This window comes from Mustelus asterias, chromosome 29 (genome assembly GCF_964213995.1).
Source record: "Mustelus asterias chromosome 29, sMusAst1.hap1.1, whole genome shotgun sequence".
NCBI lineage: Eukaryota > Metazoa > Chordata > Chondrichthyes > Carcharhiniformes > Triakidae > Mustelus > Mustelus asterias.
Window position 1 is genome coordinate 25,044,277 of NC_135829.1, and position 24,084 is coordinate 25,068,360.

Genomic DNA, 24,084 nt, shown 5'->3' on the forward strand with positions numbered 1-24,084 from the left:
AGAGACAGTTCACCGTCACTTGCAGTTCACCTTCACGTGACAGTTCTAATTCCCATTCTGATTATTCATTTAGCAAATGGGCAAAGCGGTTCCTGGGACTGAGTAACCTTCTCCTATCCCGGGTAACAGGGCGCCGGAAAACATATTCTCTTTCATTTTCTGTATAACATGCTCGAGAGATCTATTTACTTCCCAAGACTGGAATCAATTTTTTATTCCTCTTCATCGCTGCCTTTCCCCCAATGCTTGAAGCTTTCTCTGACTCTCTTTCTGAAATCATAGAAAGAAATCATAGAAACCCTACAGTGCAGAAACAGGCCTTTCGGCCCATCGAGTCTGCACCGACCACAATCCCACCCAGGCCCTACTCCCATATCCCTACACATTTACCCGCTAATCCCTCTGACCTACGCATCTCAGGACACTAAGGGGCAATTTTAGCATGGCCAATCAAACTAACCCGCACATCTTTGGACTGTGGGAGGAAACCGGAGCACCCGGAGGAAACCCACGCAGACACGAGGAGAATGTGCAAACTCCACACAGACAGTGACCCAAGCGGGAATCGAACCCAGGTCCCTGGAGCTGTGAAGCAGCAGTGCTAACCATTGTGCTACCTCTTTCTCTCTTTCTTCACCTCTGCCCCTCAAAACGTCTCGCTTTCTGTATCCATCAAAAATATTGTGAAAATCCGTCCATTCTCCCAACCTCTGGGTGTCGCAACTTTCATTATTTTCTCCCACACTCTATATTATGATTCTCTCCGTCCCTCAGCTATCCGGCTATTTATTTCTCCTTGTCTATCTGTCTCTCCTTGTTTTTCTTCCTGAAACTTATTTGGCCTATTTTTTTCTCATCCCTCCATTATTCTCCAATTGTGTTTCGTAATTCTATTTATTTCTTCGTCATTGTTTCTACCCACATTCTCCCTCTCTCTCTATCTCCACTTTTGTCTCTCATGCAGTTCGTTTATCCCCGTCCATTTTGGACAGCACCGCTGCATCACAGCGCGAGGATACCAGGTTCAATTCCGGCCTTGGGTAACTGTGCAGAGTCTGCTCATTCTCCCGATGTCTGCGTGGGTTTTCTCCGGGTGCGCTGGTTTCCTCCCACCATCAAAAAAGACATGCTGATTCGGTGAATTGACCATGCTAAATTCTCCCTCACTGTACCGGCTGCCGGAGTGTGGCTACTAGGGCTGTTTCACAGCAACTTCATTGCAGTGTTACCTTAAGCTCACTGGTGACACTAATACATAAATAAACCTCGCAATTCCTAAATTCCATAAATTCTCCCAAATTATGTCCTTCTCTGCAATCCCTGAATTTCTCGTGACACTCATCATTTCCCTTGTTTGCGATATAGGTGCTGCAGGTGTTGAATGATCAATTTGCAAACACGATTTGTATCCAGAAGCTTCTCAGTGCTCAGCAGTGGACCCTGAAAATCCATGAATGTGTTTGATGTTGTCAACGTTCACTCTCTGCGCTTTGTAGGCTTGCTTAATGACGTATCCATTTTGGGCTTGCTTAGCACAATTACTTTTTCAATAAAGCAATAATCTCATACCATAAATACAATAGTCTGATTCCACTAGACATTTACATTTGTACTACAAAAGGTAGGTCAGAGAAGGTTAACCAGGATCATTCCTTGCATGGAGGGAAGGTTAAACAGCTTGGGACTCTGCTTATTTCTATTTCGAAGAATGAGAGGTAAACTCATTGAAACGTATACGATTCTAAAGGAGCGTGACATAGTAAATGTGGATGGGATGTTTCCCCTCATGGGAGACCCTACGAACAGAGGGCACAGTCTCAGAATAAAGGAGCGTCAATTTAAGACCGGGATGTTGTGGCATTTCTTATCTCCAGAGGGTTGTGAATATTTAGAACATCTTGCACACATAGCTATGGGGGCAGAGTTGTTGTATATTCAAGACTTGTGTATATTTAAGACTGTGGCACGGTGGCAGAGTGGTTAGCGCTGCTGCCTAACAGCGACAGGGACGCAGATTCGGTTCCCGACTGTGGTCAATGTCTGTGCGGAGTCTGCACACTTTCCCCGTGTTTGTGTGGGTTTCCGCTGGGTGCATTGGTTGCCTCCCACAGTCTGAAAGACCTGCTGGTTAGGTGTATTGGCCATGCTAAATTGTCCTGTGTACCAGAACAGGCCGGAGTGTGGTGACTAGGGGATTTTCACAGTAACTTTATTGCAGTCTTAATGTAAGCTTGCATGAGATACTAGTAAACAACATTTTAAGAAAACTTAACCCGATGGAGCTGTTAAAAATGAGGACGGACAAAGCTACAACACATCTTTTTTGAAGGTTAGCCTCATTGAAGACGGCCTAAATTAATTCGTATTTCTGTAGAATTGAAAAATTATTTGACAATGGATTTTGCAAATTCTAATCATGCATAACAGGAGCTTTGTTAGACGTGCATTATAGATCTAAGTTAATTTTGGTTTGATAGAATTAAACTATAAGGGGAGCAGCTTGTAATGGGAGGAGGAGGAAAGGCATTAAAGCAGTAAAGTTCCTGATGAGAGGTGGATTGATTGACATTTCCCTCATTCCGAATGTTACTTTGGAGTAAATTAAGAGTGAGCTTTCTGCATTTTTAGAATTAATGGAAATGTTCGAAAACTGATGGCAAATTTAATTTTGATTAAACTGTGTCCAAATTTTTATTGCTTGATCCTTGCTGAAAAAGTCTGGGAAAGCTTCAGTTGAACGTTTGAACAAACCTCCTGATTTATGTGTAACAGTGTAATAATTAGGTCGTTGTTGTGTACGGGCTGATCAATGAGAGATGAGGGGCTGCATCAGATCAAACAGGAAGTAAATAATGTATCACTTCCAGATTGCGGGAATCTATTGCAGCTCCGTTGTAATCTTGTCTCTGTGTACAACGTGCAAAATTCATCCATCACCTTCAAGGTCTAATGTGGGGTCATGGGTATAGCTGGCAAAAAGAATGGGCCAGTAACCCTAAATGAACTCGTGCAAACACTCACTGGGATAATAGGTCATTTTCTTCTTCCCCCATTTTGATTACGTTGATTTACCTTGGTAAATGGTTTTAAAAAATTCTAATCATGCATTCAAATGGGTGGCTCAGTGGCACACCGGTTAGCACTGCTGTCTCCCTGCACCTGGGACCTGGGTGCAATTCCGGCCTTGAGTGACTGTCCGTGCTGAGTTTGCATGTTCACCCCGTGTCTGCGTGTGTTACCTCCGGCTGCACTGGTTTCCTCCCACTGTCTGAAGATTAGCGGGTTAGCTTGATTGGATATGGTAATTCACCCTTAGTGTCAGGGACATTAACAGGGTAAATTAATGAGGTTACCTGGGCGGGATTGTTGTCGGTGCAGCCTCGATGGGCCGAATGGCCTCTTCCTGCACTGTTGGGATTCTATGATTCCACGAATCTTTCAAAGCCACAGAAAATGATTTTCACAGTAACTGCATTGCAATGTTAATGTAAGCCTACTTGTGGCAATAATTAAACAGCTTTAAACTCCAATTATTTTGAGAAATTTGTTTTTTTTATTGATAACTGACATCACAGATTTTTGTTTAATATTACATGTCTCAGGTAGGCTTATATTAACACTGCAGTGAAGTTATTGTGAAAATCCCCGAGTCGCCACAATCCGACGCCTGTTTGTGTACACTGAGGGAGAATTTAGCATGGCCAATCCACCTAACCAGCACATCTTTCAGGCTGTGTGAGGCACCCGGAGGAAACCCACACGGACAAAGCGAGAATGTGCAGATTCCGCACAGTGACCCTAGCTGCGAATCAAACCCGTGCCCCTGGCACTGGGAGGCATGATCAGATGGAGACGTGAGATTTTCACTATCCTCCTTGACAGTGTTTGTTTCCTGACAATAACTACTGAAAAGTCACGCTCTTACTTTAGCGTTAATTGCACTGGTTTCTTCCCCAAATTAAATAGACATTTTCTTTCTCTTGAAGCATGATTCATTTTATTTTTCTCAGTGTTATCCCTAGTAAAATTCTACAGTGGAGAGAATATAACTCGAATCCATGGAATAACCCTCCCGAAGATAAATGTATCCTACCTGAGGTTCCTCACCGAGGATTGTTGGGAGTTATTCCAGATGGGTTATATTTTTATTATTCATTCCTGGGACATGGGCGTCGCTGGCTGGCCAGGAATAAATTGCCCATCCCTAGTTATCCTTGAGAAGATGGTGGTGAGCTGCCTTCTTGAATTACTGCAGTCGATTGATATAACTAAATGGCTTGCTCGGCCAGTTCAGAGTGGCAGCTGAGAGTCAACCACATTGCAGTGGCTCTGGAGTTACACGTAGGCCATACCGGGTAAGTACCGCTGATTTCCTTCCCTAAAAACATTAGTGAACCAGATGGATCTATCCAACAATTCACAATTGTTTCTCAGTAATCTGTAGATTCTTAAATTCAAGACTCTTTTTGTTGAATTCAAATTCCACCACCTGTTGTGCTGGGATTCGAACCTGAGTACATGGAACATTAACGGAGCTTCTGGGTAATAGTCTAGCAATGGCACCACTAGGCCACAGCCTCACTCGTCTGCAATATAGCACCCTGCCCGCATTCCATTGCAGTCTTTTGATATCAAGGGAAAGATTATTTCAACGAATGGGAGAACAATCCCAGTCTGAACCCAGCCTGCTTCCCCATCCAACCCGACATTTTACCTAACCGTGTTCCCCCCCCCCCCCCCCCAAACACCACCCCAGCCACAACACCTCCTCCTGGTCTTCCCCTAATTGTGTGAACTACTTACCTGAGAATGTCAATTCTCCCTTAAAAATGTCCCATTCTCTGTCTCATTTACGGCAGCTGAAAGGGGGTGTTCATTTCCTCTCCGCACCCCAGTTGGGCAGAGGCAATGCTGCAGGGGGTGCGCTGCGCAGTTCCCCTCTCATCCAGCCTGAGGGTCGAATGTTGGTCAACCAAGGTAATATCCATCCATTGGGTTAAAGTTTATTTATTAGTGTGACAAGTAGGCTTATCTTACACTGCAATGAAGTTGCTGTGAAAATCCGCCAGTCGCCACACTCTGGCACCTGTTCAGATATACTGAGGGATAATTTAGCATGGCAAACGCACGCGTTTCAGATGAGAGGGAGCCAGAGCACCCGGAAGAAACACACACGGAGAATGTGCAGACTCCGTATAGACCTAAGCCTGGAATTGAACCCCTGTCCCTGACGCTGTGAGGCAGCAATGTTAACCACTGTGGGTGGTGTTCGTGGTGGTAAATGAATAAAGTTTTGGGTGTCAGCTCCCTTCAATGATAGCATAACGCTGAATCAAATGTGCTCAGTTGATAACAATCTGATATCATCTGTCGGCTCTGATGGCGGGCCATCCAGACTCGAAACGCTGGCTTTATTCCCTCTCCACAGATGCTCTCAGGTGTGCTGAGATTTCCCAGCATTTTCTGCCGTCTAAAAAAATTCTATGTTCTCCTTAATCAATATTGAGATGCACTTTGCAGATTTGTTGCAGCCTCGATTTGAAATTTCAAATAAAATGTCTGTTGAAATTTGTCAATGGCCCTGTTTGTTCAATGATTGGAATTAATCTCTGTCTCCCGTGGCCTAAATGTGCCACTGGAGGGTTTGCCGACACCATTAATAAGGAGATAATTTGAATCAGTATTCAGCCAGATAATGGCTTGCAACAAAGGTGCCCAAAGTTACAACAGTGGATCCAATTCGTGTCTTCAACATATTCTTTAATTCAAAATACTCAACAGAGGATCAGATATGTGAAACACTCATGAAAATACAACGGATTTACTATCCTGTGCTCGCTTTGGTCGGGTTCCTTGGTTTTTTTTTCCAATTCTGTCTGTAAACGCTTGTTTATCCGTAGCATGTTCGTTTCATTTTATTTTCCCCCTGTGGCTGACAGTGGTGGGAATCTTGAGCGAGCAATTAATTTTGCATTCATGTATTGCCACATTATGTAGTGTTTTTAACAGTGATACATGATATTCAGTACCCTCAGTCTGTTTTCTGCCCACTATGTGTTTCTCATGTGTGCGTCACTCTGGCAGATATTACTTTAGCAGTTCAATCTCAAGTCACACAAACCACAAGAGAAAATGCTGGAAAATGTCAGCAGGTCTGGCAGCATCTGTAAGGAGCGAAAAGAGCTGATGTTTTGAGTGCGAATGACCCGTTGTCAATGCTGCTTTGACAAAGGGTCACCCGCACTCGAAACCTCAGCTCTTTTATTCCTCACAGACGCTGCCAGGCTTGTCGAGATTTTCCAGCATTTTCTCTTTTGGTTTCAGATTCCAGCATCCGCAGTAATTAACATTTATCACGAGTCATACGTTGCTGTTGCCACCTAACTCCTATCTACACAATCAGTTATTTCCTGGTGATTCTCTCCATTGAGCTGTCTGGATCTTGTCCCCGACCTGAAATTCTGCAGCAGATGGACATTCATAGCTCGTCAGTTTTTAAAAACTTTTTTCTGGAAATTTCCTGCACAGACCAGGGACTTCATAAAGAAGTTGGTGTCAGACAGATTTCCATGTGTTAGCACTTTCCTTGCAGATTCCCCGATATTCAGTCGACGCGCCCTCCAGGAAAACGTGAATGAAGAAATGTTCTGGGCAAACAGTTGGCGACACCAAAATCACTGACAATGTCCAATTGCCTCTGAATATGGGCTGGTGAACTATCTTTCGAACTGGTGCAGTCCCTGAAGTATAGGAGCACCCACACTGCTGTTAGGGAGGGAGTTCCAGCGTTTTGACGCAGCGACAGTCAATATATTGCGATTTCAATCTCAAGTCAAGATTGCGAGTGACTTGGAGGGGAACGTCCAGGTGGTGGTGAAATAGGGAGTATAAAAATCCCAGTATAAAAGGCTCTCGTTTTAAAGTTACTATAATAGCAATACCCGGTTAGGTGAACATTACAAGGTCCCTTATAAATAGAACAAGGTTTCACCATGTGCCTAATACTATACTATATGCAAAGTTATTGTTTGTATGATAATGGCAATAATCATGGGGGACTTCAACATGCACATTGACTGGCAGACTCAAGTCGGTAAGGGTGGAATGGAGGAAGAGTTCTTAGAATGCTGTCGGGATAGTTTCCTTGAACAGCATGTTACGGAACCGACGAGGGAACGAGCTATTTTGGATCTGGTATTGTGTAACGAGGTAGGTAGAATTAAGGATCTTATTGTGAAGGACCCTCTTGGGTCTAGTGACCACAATATGGTCGAATTTCTGATTCAGATGGAAGAGGAGAAAGTTTGGTCCCAAACCAGTGTCCTCTGTTTGAACAGAGGGAAATATGATAGGATGAGGGATGAATTGGCTAAGGTAGACTGGGAGAGCAGGCTGGCAGGTAGGATAGCTGAGGAACAGTGGAGGATTTTTAAGGAGATCCTTTTCAGTTCTCAGCAAAAATATATTCCAGCAAAAAACAAGGATTGTAAGAAAAGGGAGAACCAGCCGTGGATAACGAAGGAAATAAAGGAGAGTATTAAAATAAAAACAGCTGCGTACAGAGTGGCCAAAAATAGTGGAGAAACAAGTGATTGCGAAAAATTTAAGAAACAACAAAGAGAGACTAAGAAAGCGATAAAGAAAGGAAGGATAGACTATGAAGCTAGGCTAGCAATTAATATAAAAAATGATAGTAAAAGTTTTTATAAATATATAAAAAGGAATAGAGTGGCTAGAGTGAATGTTGGACCCTTGGAGGACGAGAGGGGGGAGTTAATAGTGGGAAATGAGGATATGGCTGAGTCTTTAAATAAGTTTTTTGTGTCGGTCTTCACGGTGGAGGACACAAATAGTTTGCCAAATATTAGCGATAGAGGGTTGGCAGCAGGAGAAATACTTAATACAATTAATGTTACCAGAGAGGCAGTGCTGGGTAGACTGATGGGACTGAAGGTGGACAAGTCCCCGGGTCCGGATGGAATGCATCCCAGGGTATTGAAAGAAATGTCAGAGGTAATAGTGGATGCGTTAGTGATTATTTATCAAAACTCGTTGCATTCTGGGGTAGTGCCGGTTGATTGGAAAACGGCTAATGTTACGCCGCTGTTTAAAAAAGGAAGGAGACAAAAGGCGGGTAACTATAGGCCAGTCAGCTTAACGTCTGTAGTAGGGAAAATGCTGGAATCCATTATTAAAGAGGAGATAGCAGGGCATCTAGATAGAAATGGTTCGATCAATCAGACGCAGCATGGATTCATGAGGGGAAAGTCGTGCTTGACGAACATGTTGGATTTTTATGAAGATGTGACTAGGGCGGTTGATGGAGGAGAACCGGTGGATGCGGTGTTTTTGGATTTCCAAAAGGCGTTTGATAAGGTGCCCCATAAAAGGCTACTGAAGAAGATTAGGGCACACGGAGTTGGGGGTAGTGTGTTAAAGTGGATTGGGGACTGGCTATCCGACAGGAAGCAAAGAGTCGGAATAAATGGGTGTTTTTCCGGTTGGAGGGAGGTAACTAGTGGCGTGCCGCAGGGATCGGTACTCGGGCCGCAACTATTTACCATTTATATAGATGATCTGGAGGAGGGGACGGAGTGTAGGGTAACGAAGTTTGCAGACGACACAAAGATAAGTGGAAAAGTGAATCGTGTGGAGGACGGAGAAGATCTGCAGAGAGATTTGGACAGGCTGAGTGAGTGGGCGAGGATATAACGTTGAGAAATGCGAGGTTATACACTTTGGAGGAAATAATAACAAATGGGATTACTATCTCAATGGAAACAAATTAAAACATGCTACCGTGCAAAGGGACCTGGGGGTCCTTGTGCATGAGACGCAAAAGCCCAGTCTGCAGGTACAACAGGTGATCAAGAAGGCAAATGGGATGTTGGCCTATATCGCGAGGGGGATAGAATATAAAAGCAGGGATGTCTTGATGCACCTGTACAGGGCATTGGTGAGGCCGCAGCTGGAATACTGTGTGCAGTATTGGTCCCCTTATATGAGGAAGGATATATTGGCATTGGAGGGAGTGCAGAGAAGGTTCACCAGGTTGATACCGGAGATGAGGGGTTTGGATTATGAGGAGAGGCTGAGGAGATTGGGTTTGTACTCGTTGGAGTTTAGAAGGATGAGGGGGGATCTTATGGAGACTTATAAGATAATGCGGGGGCTGGATAGGGTGGAGGCGGAGAGATTCTTTCCACTTAGTAAGGAAGTTAAAACTAGAGGACACAGCCTCAAAATAAAGGGGGGTCGGTTTAAGACAGAGTTGAGGAGGAACTTCTTCTCCCAGAGGGTGGTGAATCTCTGGAATTCTCTGCCCACTGAGGTGGTGGAGGCTACCTCGCTGAATATGTTTAAAGCGCGGATGGATGGATTCCTGATCGGTAAGGGAATTAAGGGTTATGGGGATCAGGCGGGTAAGTGGTTCTGATCCACGTCAGATCAGCCATGATCTTATTGAATGGCGGGGCAGGCTCGAGGGGCTAGATGGCCTACTCCTGCTCCTATTTCTTATGTTCTTATGTTCTTCTTATGATCACAATGTAACCATGAATTATGAAATTAAGCTGCATTCTTAATGTGTGCCTTCTGAACCTTGGCCAACCGATGGTCTAACTGCACAGCATGATGGGAAGCTGACTGTAGCAGAAAGATCGAATTATTTGCGAAAATGGGGCATAGAGAGGGCAGGTCTCCAAACCGCCTTTGCGTTAGGCAGCTTCAAGTTATTCAGGTCTTTGGAATGTACGGAAGTACATTCACATATGCGAGGCTGGTACAGTTTCTCATGCTGATAAAGGGGGCCGGAGTCAAGCAAAAGAACTGAATTCCTTTGCCAATTAAAATTTGCAGGTGCCAGAAAATATCCTTGAATATATGATTCACATATTTATGTTTCCGAGTATCGAGGGAAGAACATTCAGATGTAATGAACGAATGAACTCCTAGTCCTGCTGACGGAACGTTATTAGCTCATGTAATAACTTGAAAAGTTGCAATTGGACCCTCCATTTTGGACGGAAGATCTAAGTGTTCAGAAAAAGTATATCCATCTCACAGATGTGCTGTTACGTCAGAGACGGTAGTCAGCACTGACTTTCTTTCATTCTTTAACTGCGTGCTGTCTTTCGTGGTCTGTGTACTGGTTGAGTGAGGTCAGCTGAGTACAAGGTACCCCAGAGAGACATCTTCAAACATTCCTCTTACAGGTGGTAACCCCTTGTGTCCGCTGTCCTTGTCCATCGAGATGAAAGTTGTCATAGGTTTGGAAGCTCATGTCTGAGGAGCCTTGACGAGGTCCTCAGTGCATCTTCTGGATTGTGCACATTGCTGTTAATGTGCATTCTTGGGGGAGGAGTGAATCTTCCTGGATGTGGTGACACTCCAGCATATTGTTGTTTGCCTGACCTGTGTTGATCTTCTCGAGTGTTGTGGAGCAGCACTCATCCAACAGGTAGAAACTGTTCTATAAACGTTCTTCCTTATTACTTGTAGATGGGGGACAGGTTTGGGGAATCATGAGTTGTTGTTCCACGCCACAGGATTCCGAACGTCCAACATCTGACCTGTTTTTGTAGTCAAAACATTTATGTGACTCGTCAATTTCATATTCTGGTAACACTCCCGGCTGTTGACAAGACGGGATTCCGCAATGAAACTGCCATTAAATACCAAGGTCTGATGGATACATTTTCTCCTGTTGGAGAGTTCCATTGCCTCGCATTTCTGTGGCTAAAGTGCAGGACCTCGAAGGCAGTAATTTCAGGACTACTACCGCTGTCACGTGACAGTATGAATAGGAGGCTTAGGCAGATGAATGCCTGGCTTGAGAGCTGGTGCAGGGGCAGGGATTTAGATTTTTGGATCATTGGGATCTTTTCTGGGGAAGGGCTGATCTGTTCAAGGGTTACACCTGAACTGGACGGGGACAAACATCCTGGCGGGGAGATTTGTTAGAGCCACTCAGGAGGGTATAAACCAGTTTGGCAGGGGCGGGTGGGATCCAAAGCAGTAGGGAGACAGAAGAGAAGTTTGAGGACAGCACAGAAGTTAAAGAGAGCACATTAATTAGTAACGGCAGGGTCAGTAATCCTAGTACCAGACAGATCAGGCAAAAGCAAGACCGAGAGCAAGGGAAGTCCAGATTAAACTGCATTTATTTCAACGCAAGAGGCCTGATCGGCAAGGCAGATGAACTCAGGGCATGGATGGGCACATGGGACTGGGAAATTATAGCAATTACTGAAATATGGCTAAGGGAGTGGCAGCTCAATGTTCCGGGGTACAGATGCTACAGGAAAGATAGAGCGGGAGGCAAGTGAAGAGGGGGAGTGGCACTTCTGATTACAGAAAGCATCACGGCCGCACTGAGAGGGGATATATCCGAGGGTTCGGCCACTGAGTCTATATGGGTAGAACTGAGAAATAAGAAGGGGGAAATCACTTTGATAGAGTTGTACTATAGGCCCCCAAATAGTCAGCGGAAAATTGAGGAGCAAATATGCAAGGAGACTACAGATAGCTCCAAGAAAAATAAGGTGGTAATAGTCGGAGATTTTAACTTTCCCAACATTGACTGGGACAGCCATAGTATTAGAGGCTTGGATGGAGAGAAATTTGTTGAGTGTATTCAGGAGGAATTGGTCATTCAGTATGTGGATGGCCCAACTAGAGAGGGGGTAAAACCTGACCTCCTCTTGGGAAATAAGGAAGGGCAGGTGACAGAAGTGTTAGTGAGGGATCACTTTGGGACCAGCGACCATAATTCTATTGGTTTTAAGACAGCTATGGAGAATGATAGGTCTGGCCCAAAAGTTAAAATTCTAAATTGGGGCAAGGCCAATTTTGATGGGATCAGGCAGGAACTTTCAAAAGTTAATTAGGGGAGTTTGTGGGAAGGCAGATGGGCGTCTGGTAAGTGGCACACTTTCAAACGTTTGTTAACCAGTGTTCAGGGTAAACACATTCCTCAGAGTGAAGGGAAAGGCTGGCAGAAGTAGGGCACCCTGGATGACTCGGGATATTGAGGCGCTGGTCAAGAAGAAGAAAGAGGCAATGACATGCCGAGGCAGTTGTGATCAAGTGAATCCCTAGAAGAGCATAGGGGGTGTAGGAGTAGAGTTACGAGAGAAATCAGGAGGAAAAAAAGGGGCACAAAATTGTTTTGGTAGTTAAGGCAAAGGAGAATCCACAGAGCTTCTACAAATACATAAAGGGCAAAAGAGTAACAAGGGAGAGAGTAGGGCCTCTTATGGAACAACAAGGTCACCTATGTGCGGATCCACAAGAGGTGGGTGAGATCCTAAATGAATATTTCTCATTAATATTTACTGTTGAGAAAAGCATGGAAGTTAGGGAGCTTGGAGAAATAAAGAGTGATGTCTTGAGCAGTGTACATGTAACAGCGAAGGAGGTACTGGAAGTCTTAACGCACATCAAGGTAGATAAATCCCCAGAACCTGATGAAGTGTATCCCAGGACAATGTGGGAGGCTAGGGAGGAAATTGTAGGTCCCCTAGCCGAGTTATTTGAATCATCGAAAGTCACGGGTGAGGTGCCTGAAGATTGGTGAGTGGCAAATGTTGTACCTTTGTTTAAAAAGGGCTGCAGGGGAAAGCCTAGGAAATGCAGGCCAGTGAGCCTCACATCTGTGGTAGGTAAATTGTTGGAAGGTATTTTGAGAGACAGGATCTACAGGCATTTAGAGACGCAAGTACTGATTAGGGACAGTCAGTATGTCTTTGAGTGGAAAATCATGTCTCACAAATTTGATTGAGTTTTTTGAAAGGGTAACCAAGAAGGTAGATGAGGGCGGTGCAGTTGATGCTGTCTACATGGACTTTAGCAAGACCTTTGACAAGGTACTGCATGGCAGATTGTTGCATTAAGTTAAATCTCACGGGATCCAGGATGAGGTATCTAAATGGATGCAAAATTGGCTTCTTGACAGAAGCCAGAGGGTGGTTGTAGAGAGTTGTTTTTCAAACTGGAGGCCTGTGACCAGCGGTGTGCCTTAGGGATCAGTGCTGGATCCACTGTCATTTGTCATTTATATGAATGATTTGGATGAGAATATAGGGGGCATGGTTAGTAAGTTTGCAGGTGACACCTAGATGGGTGGCATAGAGGACAGTGAAGAAAGTTATCTCCAATTGCAACGGGATCTTGATCAATTGGGCCAGTGGACTGATGAATAGCAGATGGAGTTTAATTTAGACAAATGTGAGGTGATGCATTTTGGTAGATTGAACCAGGGCAGGACTTACTCAGTTAATGGTAGGGCGTTGGGGAGAGTTACAGAACAAAGAGATCTCGGGGTACATGTTCATAGCTCCTTGAACGTGGAGTCACAGGTGGACAGAGTGGTGAAGAAGGCATTCGGCATGCTTGGTTTCATCGTTCAGAACATTGAATACAGGAGTTGGAATGTCTTGTCGAAGTTGTACAAGAAATTGGTAAGGCCACACTTGGAATACTGTGTGCAATTCTGGTCACCCTATTATAGAAAGGATATTATTAAACTAGAAAGAGTGCAGAAAAGATTTACTAGGGACCTGATGGATTGACTTATAAGGAGAGGCTGGATAGACTGGGACTTTTTTCTCTGGAGCGTAGGAGGCTGAGGGGTGATCTTATAGAGGTCTGTATAATAATGAGGGGCACAGATCAGCTAGATAGTCAATATCTTTTCCCAAATGTAGGGGAGTGTAAAACCGGAGGGCATAGGTTTAAAGTGAGAGGGGAGAGATACAAAAGTGTTCAGAGGGGCAATTTTTTCACACAGAGTGTAATAGGTGTCTGGAACCAGCTGCCAGGGCTAGTAGTAGAGTCGGGTACACTTTTATCTTTTAAAAAGCATGTGGATAATTACATGGGTACGATCAGTATGGAGTGATATGGGCCAAATGCAGGCAATCGGGATCAGCATAGTGGTTTTAAAAAAAATGGGCGGCATGGACAAGTTGGGCCGAATGGCCTGTTTCCATGCTTTAAAATCTATGACTTTATGACTCTATGGCTCGAAACATTTTACTTTCCATTGTTCAGACCAAGCCTGGATTTTCAAAGGTCCTGTTGCGTTTGAATCTAGAATGCCAAGAGATAGTGATTGCCAATGGGATACATAATTCTGTTTTTTTTCTAACCAACTTGTGTCAAGTTTTATATTTCCCTGATAGATTTACATACCCTTCCTTCAGAAGTATTCTGAGGGACAATGTGAATATTCACTTGTTTTTTTATCTCTGCTCTTGTTACGGATGGAATTATAGTCACAGTCGCCATGGAACATAAGGCTGATACATGCATGTATTGATTCTGGTTTGCCACTTTGAAATCCAGAGCCGTCATCCTTGTCCCTCAGTCCCTCAGAGGGGAACCGGTGGATGCGGTGTTTTTGGATTTCCAAAAGGGGTTTGATAAGGTGCCTCACAAAAGGTTGCTGAAGAAGATTGGGTCACACGGAGTTGGGCGTAGGGTGTTAGCGTGGGTTGGGGATTGGCTATCCGACAGGAAGTAGAGAGTCGGAATAAATGGGTGCTTTTCTGGTTGGCAGATGGCGTGCTGCAGGGATCGGTACTGGGGCCTCAACTATTTACCATTTATATAGACGATCTGGAGGAGGGGACTGAATGTAGGGTAAGAACGTTGGGAGACGACACAAAGATAAGTGGAAAGGTGAATCGTGTGGAGGGCGTAGAAGGTCTGCAGAGAGATTTGGACAGGCTGTGAGTGGGCGAGGATCTGGCAGATGGAGTATAACGTTAACAAATGCGAGGTTATCCACTTTGGAAGAAATAATAGCAAATTGGATTATTATCTAAATGGAAATAAATTACAGCATGCTGCTGTGCAGAGGGACCTGAGGGTCCTTGTGCATGAGACGCAAAAACCCAGTCTGCAGGTGCAACAGGTGATCAAGAAGGCAAATGGGATTTTCGCCTATATCGCAAGGGGCATAGAATATAACAGCAGAGATGTCTTGCTGCATCTGTACAGGGCATTGGTGAGGCCGCAGCTGGAATACCGTGTGCAGTATTGGTCCCCTTATTTGCGGAAGGATATATTGACCTTGGAGGGAGTGCAGAGAAGGTTCACCAGGTTGATACCAGAGATGAGGGGTGTTGATTATGAGGAGAGACTGAGCAGATTGGGTTTGTATTCGTTGGAATTTAGAAGGCTGAGGCGGGATCTTATAGAGATCTGTAAGATAATGAAGGGGCTGGATAGGGTAGAGATGGAGAGATTCTTTCCACTTAGATAGGAAACTAGAACTAGAGGGCACAGTCTCAAAATAAAGGGGGGTCAGTTTAGGACAGAGTTGAGGAGGAACTTCTTCTCTCAGAGGGTGGTGAATCTCTGGAATTTTCTGCCCACTGAAGTGGTGAAGGCTACCTCGTTGAACATGTTTAAATCACGGATAGATGGATTCCTGATCGGTAAGGGAATTAGGGGTTATAGGGATCAGGCGGGTAAGTGGAACTGATCCACTTCAGATCAGCCATGATCTTATTGAATGGCGGGGCAGGCTCGAGGGGCTAGATGGCCTACTCCTGCTCCTATTTCTTATGTTCTTATGTACTGTCCTATCCATTTCCCCCTATCTCTTCCCATTAACCAATTAATGATCTGCAAACTTTTCACATTAAAGGGCAGCACGGTGTTCAGCACTGCTGCCTCACAGCACCAGGGAGCCAGGTTCGATTCCTGGCCTGGGTCCCTGACTATGTGGAGCTAGCACGTTCTCCACGTGACTGCGTGGATTTCCTGCGGGTGCTCCTGTTTCCTCCCACAGTTCGAATGACGTGCTGTTAGGTGTATTGGCCATGCTAAATTCTGCCTCAGTTTATCCCCAACAACCCGGAGTCTGGCGACTTGAAGATTTTCACAGTAACTTCTTTGCAGTGTTAATGTCAGCTTCCTTGTGACACTGATGAATAAACTTTAAACATTTGCAATCCTAAGATTTGCGAGTATCTAACTCGACACATTTTAAAGACTGGCGCCATGTATGTTACCAAAATCAGCAGTGGGTATCAACGGTTTATGTTGGAAATTGGCTGCAGGATCATTCGCCTTGTGGGTTGTCAATGATCAGATCAGGAAACTGGATGCATTATATGTATAATGTACTTCTTAATGAGATTCATTTGCTGTTTTGAATCACCAACTGATGCGCATTACTTGTGTTTCTATCCCTTTCTTACAATTAACAACATGACCATTTTGATTCTCTCTCAGGGTAAGTGTGGTCTCTCAAAGTGTCACGTATTACCTGGTGGCGATGGCAGTGTCTGATCTACTGGTCGTCATCATCGATCTGATATTGAGACAGATCCCCATTCTTTATTGGGTAAAATTATTTTCCATGCATGTGACATCCACGATGTCCTTATGTAGTGACAGACTGTTCTGTCTGGTTCACTGTCACTTTCATCATTGATCGATTTGTGGCCATTTGCTGCCTGAAGCTATAAAGTAAGTATTGAACGGAGAAAACGGCAAGTGTACGAATAGGAATTGTTCATGTTTTCTTCTCTCTCAAGAATATGTTCTGGTATTTCACGTTTGATAGTAAATATCATCTTATCAATGACCCATGGTTTTGTAATGTATCCGTCACTGCTGTCAGTTTCCCCATTTAGTTCTGAATTGAAACTCTTTCATTTGCCTGGGTTAGGTGGCATGCCTTATGAGGATAGGTTGAGAGAGCTAGGTCTTTTCTCCTTGGAGAAGCAAAGGATGAGAGGTGACCTGATAGAGGTGTTGAGAGGTACAGATCGGGTGGATTCTCAGAGGCTTTTACCCAGGGCTGAAATGGTTGCCACAAGAGGTCACAGGTTTAGAGTGCTGGGGAGTAAGTACAGAGGAGATGTTAGGGGTAAGTGTTTCACTCAGAGGGTGATGGGTGCGTGGAATCGGCTGCCGGTAGTGGTGGTGGAGGTGGATTCGATAGGGTCTTTTAAGAGACTTTTGGATAAGTTCATGGAAGTTAGTAAGATAGATGCTTATAGGTAAGCCTAGTAGGTAGGGACATGTTCGGCGCAACGTGTGGGCCGAAGGGCCTGTTTGTGCTGTAGCTTTTCTATGTTCTATGTTCTATTACATTTTAAATTCAGCGGTCCCATTTGTTTTGATTCTGATGCTCAATGTTTTGACCATCCAACGTGTTTTCTTGACCAGCAAAGCCTGCAGGAGACTACGGGACCAAGGAGATGGAAAATGTTTCAGTGACGCAGAGATAATGAGCCAAAGGAGATCCATGATTTCGCTGTTTGTTATCTCAGGAAACTTCATCCTTTTATGGGTCGCATACATGGTGTTTCTTATATGGATCAGAATGTGGTATTCTGGTTTTGATTCTGTGACTCCACCTAAACCTGTAAGAGAAACGGGATTCATGCTGAAACTTCTAAGCTGCTGCACAAACACTTATATTTATTGCTTGATTCAGGCTAAATTCAAAGAACAGTTGAAGAACGGTGTGAGATTTCCATTTACTTTCACCAATAAATTGATTAAATGATTTGTGATTTTTGGCACAGCTCTGTGGAAGATGTGCCATTGCAGTGGGATTCTGGAACAGTGATGTTGTTCCCAATTTGCAGTGAGGGCTTATTATTAGGGAAGGCTGTCCGACTGTGATGATGAAGAATCAGCATCTTGAGCTTTTTCAATGAAATTAATAAAAACAATGCAGAAGGCAGACATCTACAACTCCTGCCTTTGAAGCTCTCTGTTCAACCGCCACAAAATCTGTCTCTGAAGCTCAGGTTTGAGTGTCATCTTACAACCGCCATTCCCACTAGATTTGTTTCTTGTACTGTGGTATTTCAGTGTGGTGGGGATGAAGGTTTGTGCTGCTGGCGCAGAACAGCTTTCTCATCCCAGATTCTGGGTCAAACTGAGCTGCTCCATAGCAAGAATTCCACTAAATAACTTACTTGTTTCTTATTTCTACTGGTATGTTGTTCACACTGATACATGGGATCTCTTTGCATCCAAATTTCCTGCATCCTCTGATAATGAAGAATACTTGATGTGTGCGTTAGTAACACTGCCAAATTACAGCAACACCTCATGCATTCCTAGGTTATCAACGTAAGTAACTTAAGACATTCCCAATGCCCCGGAATGTATAGAATAGCCTCCAATGCATTCCTGAACCATCCTCTGAATATTAACACATCATAAATTGTCCGTATGAGCATTTGCAGGAGTCCAGGCAAATGCTCTCTGCAGACTCTTTGCACGAAAGATGTCTGGACTTTTGATACCGAAACAGGAAAATAGCTGTAAGTATTAACAGAATGCTAGGCGCACATAATGTTAAAAGCAGAACATTTTGGTGCACTGAACCAGGGCGGCACGGTGGCACAGAGGTCAGCACTGCTGCCTCACAACGACAGGGACCTGGGTCCGATTATCGGCATGGGCCACGGTCTGTGTGGAGTCTGCACTTTCTTACTGTGTCTGCGTGGGGGTACTATGGATCCCTCACACAGTCTGAAAGACATCCTGGTTAGGTGCATTGGCCATGTTAATTTCTCCAGTGCACTCGAACGGGCACAAGAGTGTGGCGACGAGGCGATCTTTACAGTCACTTCCTTGCAGTGTTAATGTAAGCCTACTTTGTGACATGAATAAATATGCTTTAAAACGATCTGGCAGTATGTGTGCAGATATAATCTCACACCACATTTCCCGTCCATATGACTCATCTGTAACACAAAAAACTGGCTGAATTCTCATGCAATTCCAGTAACCTTTGTTTCCTCTAATTGCAAACTATGTTCAATCTTTTCCTTTTCTCTCGTTTCCACTTTTCTCAATCAGAATTAATGTTCACAACGCAAATTTCATTCATCATATATAGGCTGTTACATTATAGACATGTAAGGTCGAGGAATTAATGCATTCTGCACCTGTGAGATAGATCTCCAGATCCCCAATTGTTTGCAATATTACATTTTGGTATTTTTTGTGTTTAACCGACTTTTACAATGAACTGTAGTTCTCTAGATCGCCAACTTTTACATGCTTGTTAACTTGCAATGTTAAATCCAAGGAATAACGTGAAGTCAAAGTTGACTTATTCTCTAACCATCTTTCGAAAAAACTGCAGTTCACATGTTCAAGAGGGCTGTTACACGTTTCCCTTTCTCGTTAAGCTCTTGCAATGTAAGTATTTTCCTCACTGCAAGAGATGGAGTATCGCATAGAGAGTAAAGAAAGATTATACACGAACAGATAATTCTGGGAAAACTGAACAGCTGTAACATCGGTTTTGAGGAGGGAAATAAATTGAACGCTTCTACTTCTGATGAGTTTCAAACTTTATTTATTAGTGTCACAAGTAGGCTGACATTAATACTACAATGAAGTTGCTCTGGAAATCCCCTCGTGCCACACTCGGGCGCCTGTCCAGATAAATGAAGGGACATTTTTTTATGGTCAATGCACCTAACCCACGCGTTTTCGGACACTTTGGGGCAATATCGCAATTCAACTAAACCACACATCAATGGAAACTAAGGGACAATCTAGCATGGCCAATCCAGGGAAGCTGTACATCTTTGGAGGGAGGAGTGGGAGGAGACCGGAGCACCCGGAGGAAACCCATGCAGACACAGCGACGACATGCAAACTCCACACAGACAGTCAGCCGAGGCCAAAATTGAACCCAGGTTCCTCGCGCTGTGATGCAGCAGTGCTAACCACTGTGTGGTGTTTTGTGATTTTAATCTTGCAGCATCCACAGTATGTTTTATTCTTATTGGAAGAAGGAAATATAAGTTTTCTGCTTTTGCCTATTGATCTTGCATTTTCTTTGTTGACGATGAGTTATCAAAGATGCATGGAAAGCTAAACTTACATGAATGGGAGGATTTTTTCAACGCGCAGGAGCATTTTTATGCTGAATATAAGGGGATGAGTGTCCAGGATCTGACGGTTCGATGAATAAGTGAGTATATTGCCATTGCTGACGGTAGGTTCTTTACTCAGAGAGTGGTTGGGGTGTGGAAGGGACTGCCTGCAGTGATAGTGGAGTCAGACACTTTAGGAACATTTAAGCGGTTATTGGATAGGCACATGGAGCACACCAGGATGATAGGGTGTGGGAAATCTTGATCTTGGTTTCAGATAAAGCTCGGCACAACATCGTGGGCCGAAGGGGCTGTTCTGTGCTGTACTGTTCTATGTTCTATGTTCTAGAACACATTTGCAACACAGTGGACTGCTGTTCATCCACATGCTGTTTATTATCGATTCCTGTTTCTATTCATCTGTCGTCAGCGAGCTCATCAATTTATCATTCTGTCCATTTGTCCCTCAGAGTTATTGCTCGCTTCCAATTCAATACACCAAAGAACGTCAGTTGCCCAGCTCATCATGAGTTCCACATTGCATCCAATTTCTTTGTAAAAAAAAAAGCTTCTCCCTAATTTCCTATCTGATTATCTACGAGCTATATCACATTTCCGATCCCGAGTACTGATCCGAGCAGCGGATGTGAAACATCCTCACACCAATTACTGCACCGAACCCATTCAGAATACCTTTTACAGATTATTTCTTAATCATTTTGTTCACTAAGTAAATGATAAGACATATATTCCACACTCATTTGCAAGATTGTCCAGAATTTTAAAACAACCTTTCTGCTTTTCAGTTCAATCCACATGGGAATGAACAGCAATGTTTTTTTTTACTTACAAGAGAATGACTGGTCCAGTTGTATACTCAGATTCTGCTTCTCCTCTCTGCAGTCTAGACACATTTTCAGGGGATGACTTAGCATCGGTGTTCATCATGGAATTTAGATTATTTTCTTTGTTCTGCAAATTTCTTAACACCATGTATGTTTTGTCTGTGCTCCTCTTGTGGGTTTTATCCCACAATCTGTGTGATCCCGAACATTTGCAATTTTAACTCCACCTGCCGAGTCTGAATCATATGTGCGAAGAAACATTTGTACAGAAAACTTTCTCATACAACGAAATTCCACCTCGGTTTGCAGTCTGTGCAACGACTTTTAAAAATGCCCCGTCTTCTCGTTTGATTTCAGATTGCTATTAATATTAGTATATCTTACTCCTAACTCTTGTCTCACAAACATAGTGAAACAATTAAAGTCGGTGATCATTTTTTTAAAGGCTTAAAGTTTATTCATTAGCTTCAGAAGTAGGCTTACATTAACACTGCAATGAAGTTACAGTGTAATCCCCCAGTCGCCGCACTCCGGCGCCTGTTTGGGTACTCTGAGGAAGAATGTAACACCAATGCACCTAACCAGTAAGTCTTTCGAATTGTGGGAGGAAACCGGAGCCCCCTCATGGAACCCACGCAGAGGCGGGGAGAATGTGCAGACTCCACAAAGACAGTGGCCCAAGCTGGGGATCGAACCCAGGTCCCTGGCACTCTGAGGCAAGGAGCAAAAATTAAACGAAAAGAGACACTGCAGGATGGTGAGATTGGAGGAGCGAGGGAAGGCTCAGTTACACTGCAAGCAGTTTCCATTACTCTGTCGAAAATTTTCATCAAATCACTCACATGACCTTTTGAAATTCAAGGGAAACAACTCATATTTAGTTTATATCTGCATGGGTTTCCTCCGGGTGCCGCGGTCTTTTCCCACAGTCCGAAATATGTGCTGGTTGGGTGCATAGGCCATGCTAAATTCTCCCTCAATGTACCCGAACAAGCGCCTGAGTGCGGCGACTAGGGGAGTTTCACAGTAACTTCACTGTACTGTTAACGTAAGCCTAATTGTGACACTAACATTTAAACTAAACTTCACGTCCTTGGCATTTAACTCTTGCGGCCCTCGTATCATTCTGTAAAATCTACACGACGCACAGATGGACATACCAATGGATGTGTTGAAGTTGGATTTTCAGGGGGCGTTTGATAAATTTCACGTTGGAGGTTAACATGCAAAAGTAAAGCCCTTGAGATTGAGGGTAATATATTGGCATGGATTGAGTTTGGTTATCAGGCAGGAAACGGAGTGTCGGCATAAATGGGCCTGCTTCTAAGTAGCAGACAGTGACTAGTGGGGTTCCACAGGAATCAGTTCTTGGGCACTAGCTATTCAAAAACTATATTAGCGTTTTGAATGAGCGAGCTAAATATAATATTTCCAAGTTTGCAGATGGCATGGAACTTGGTGGGAATGTGATTGTGGGGAGGGTGTTAACAGGTTTCAAGGTGATTTCGACAAGTTGAACGAGTGAGCAAATACATGGCAGGTGCCGTGTAAGGTTGGCAAATGTGAAGTTATCCAGTTTGGATGGAGAAGCAGAACAACAGAGTATTATTTAATTGCTGACAGATTGGGAAATTCGGATGTACAAAGGGACTCGGGGTGCCCTCGTACACCAGTCACTGAAAGCAAGTATGCAGGTAGAGCAAACAACTCGGAAGTCAAATAATATGGTCGCCTTTAGTGCAAGATGACTTGAGTACAGGAGCAAGGATCTCTAACTGCAGATGTGCAGGGCCTTGGTGGGAAACACCTGGAGTGTTCTGTGACGATTTAGTCTCCTTCTCTAAGAAAGGATGTGCTTGCCACAGGGGAAGAGCAGCGGATGTTCGCCAGACGATTCCTGGGATAGCAGAATCATTTTATGAGGGGAGATTTCGTCGACTGCGGCTGTATTCTTTTGAATTTAGAAGAATGAGAATGGATCAAATGAAACGGATAAAATTGTGACAAGGCTGGGTATTTGGATAATGTTTCGTCTACCTGGCGCAGTGGGGCGGGGAGAGGAGGGCCCACAACAAGTGGTGACAGTCTCAGGATATGGTCTTGGCCAGTTCGGTCTGAGGTGAGGCTGATATGAGGAGAGATTTCATCACTCAGAGGGTGGTGAGCCTATGGATTTCTCTAACACAGAAGGCTGTGTAGGTCAAATCACTGAGGACATTTAAGAGCGAATTTGCCAGATTTCTAAACGTTACATTTGTGAAGGTGTATTCAGAGGTGAGGTGGAACGTTTCTGTTGTAGGTAAAAAAACCTCTGACACTATTAGTAGATCAAAATGCAGTGTTTATTTTCACAATTGTGGGAGAAGTGAAGTTCCTAACAGTGGACCCCCAGCCTTCTCATCGAACACAAGTAAGAACAGAGTTTATATATGTCCCGGGCCCCGCCCTCATTACATTGCAATTCTCTAAGATGTCTGTCATTGTTCATGGTGAGATTCTTGTTGTATTAGCAGTATCTTCCTCTGCGTAGTTTGTTCGATCTCCAAGGCCACGATTGTTCGTCATTTATATCCTTGAAACAACATCACAGGTTTTGCACAAACAAGTTAACTAATCTACATGCAGGTTTGTATAATACTTTATATCAGGATAAGATGAATAACGTATGATGAATATATATATATATATGAATCTATGGTGATTCAAAGACAGAAGGCATACATGCCAACTCCATCGTGTTAAACAAAGGTACATAAAAATGGAGACTGTTTAGCTTATTTCGAGCTGGGTTAATCGCATTTCTTGATAACAAATGGAGACAGAGGAATAGCTGTTCCTTTTATCTGGCACAGACATGAAAAACACCGAACTCTGACAAAAACATGGACTCTGCAGTGTTCTAAACAAAATCACAGAGTTCGGGTCTTACTGCTTAAGTATGACAAGGGTCATTAACCCATTCCCGACTGCACTCCCCCCTTCTGGTCGGATGCCAGGTCCAAACATGGCATTGATGACCAACTCAGAACCACATTGTATCGGGGAATGGGCCTAGCTCCTTAGTCGGGAGGTCTGCCCCCTTCGCCTGTACACTTGCGACTGTCATAATTCGTGCTGTTACTGTTTTGCTACAGGCGTTCAATAATGCCATACAAACACAGCAAGTAATTACAATTACAATTAATACAATCAATCCATGCATCAGGTATGAACCCCACGACCCGAACCATTGCCCCAGCCAGCCCGGAGGGTTATAATCATGCTATTGGTTCCCTTCTTCCTGTATTGCTTTTGCTACTTGTTTAATATGATCTGCTAAGCGAGTTATATTCTCGGAAGCTTCGGGAATATACGTACAGCATTTGAAG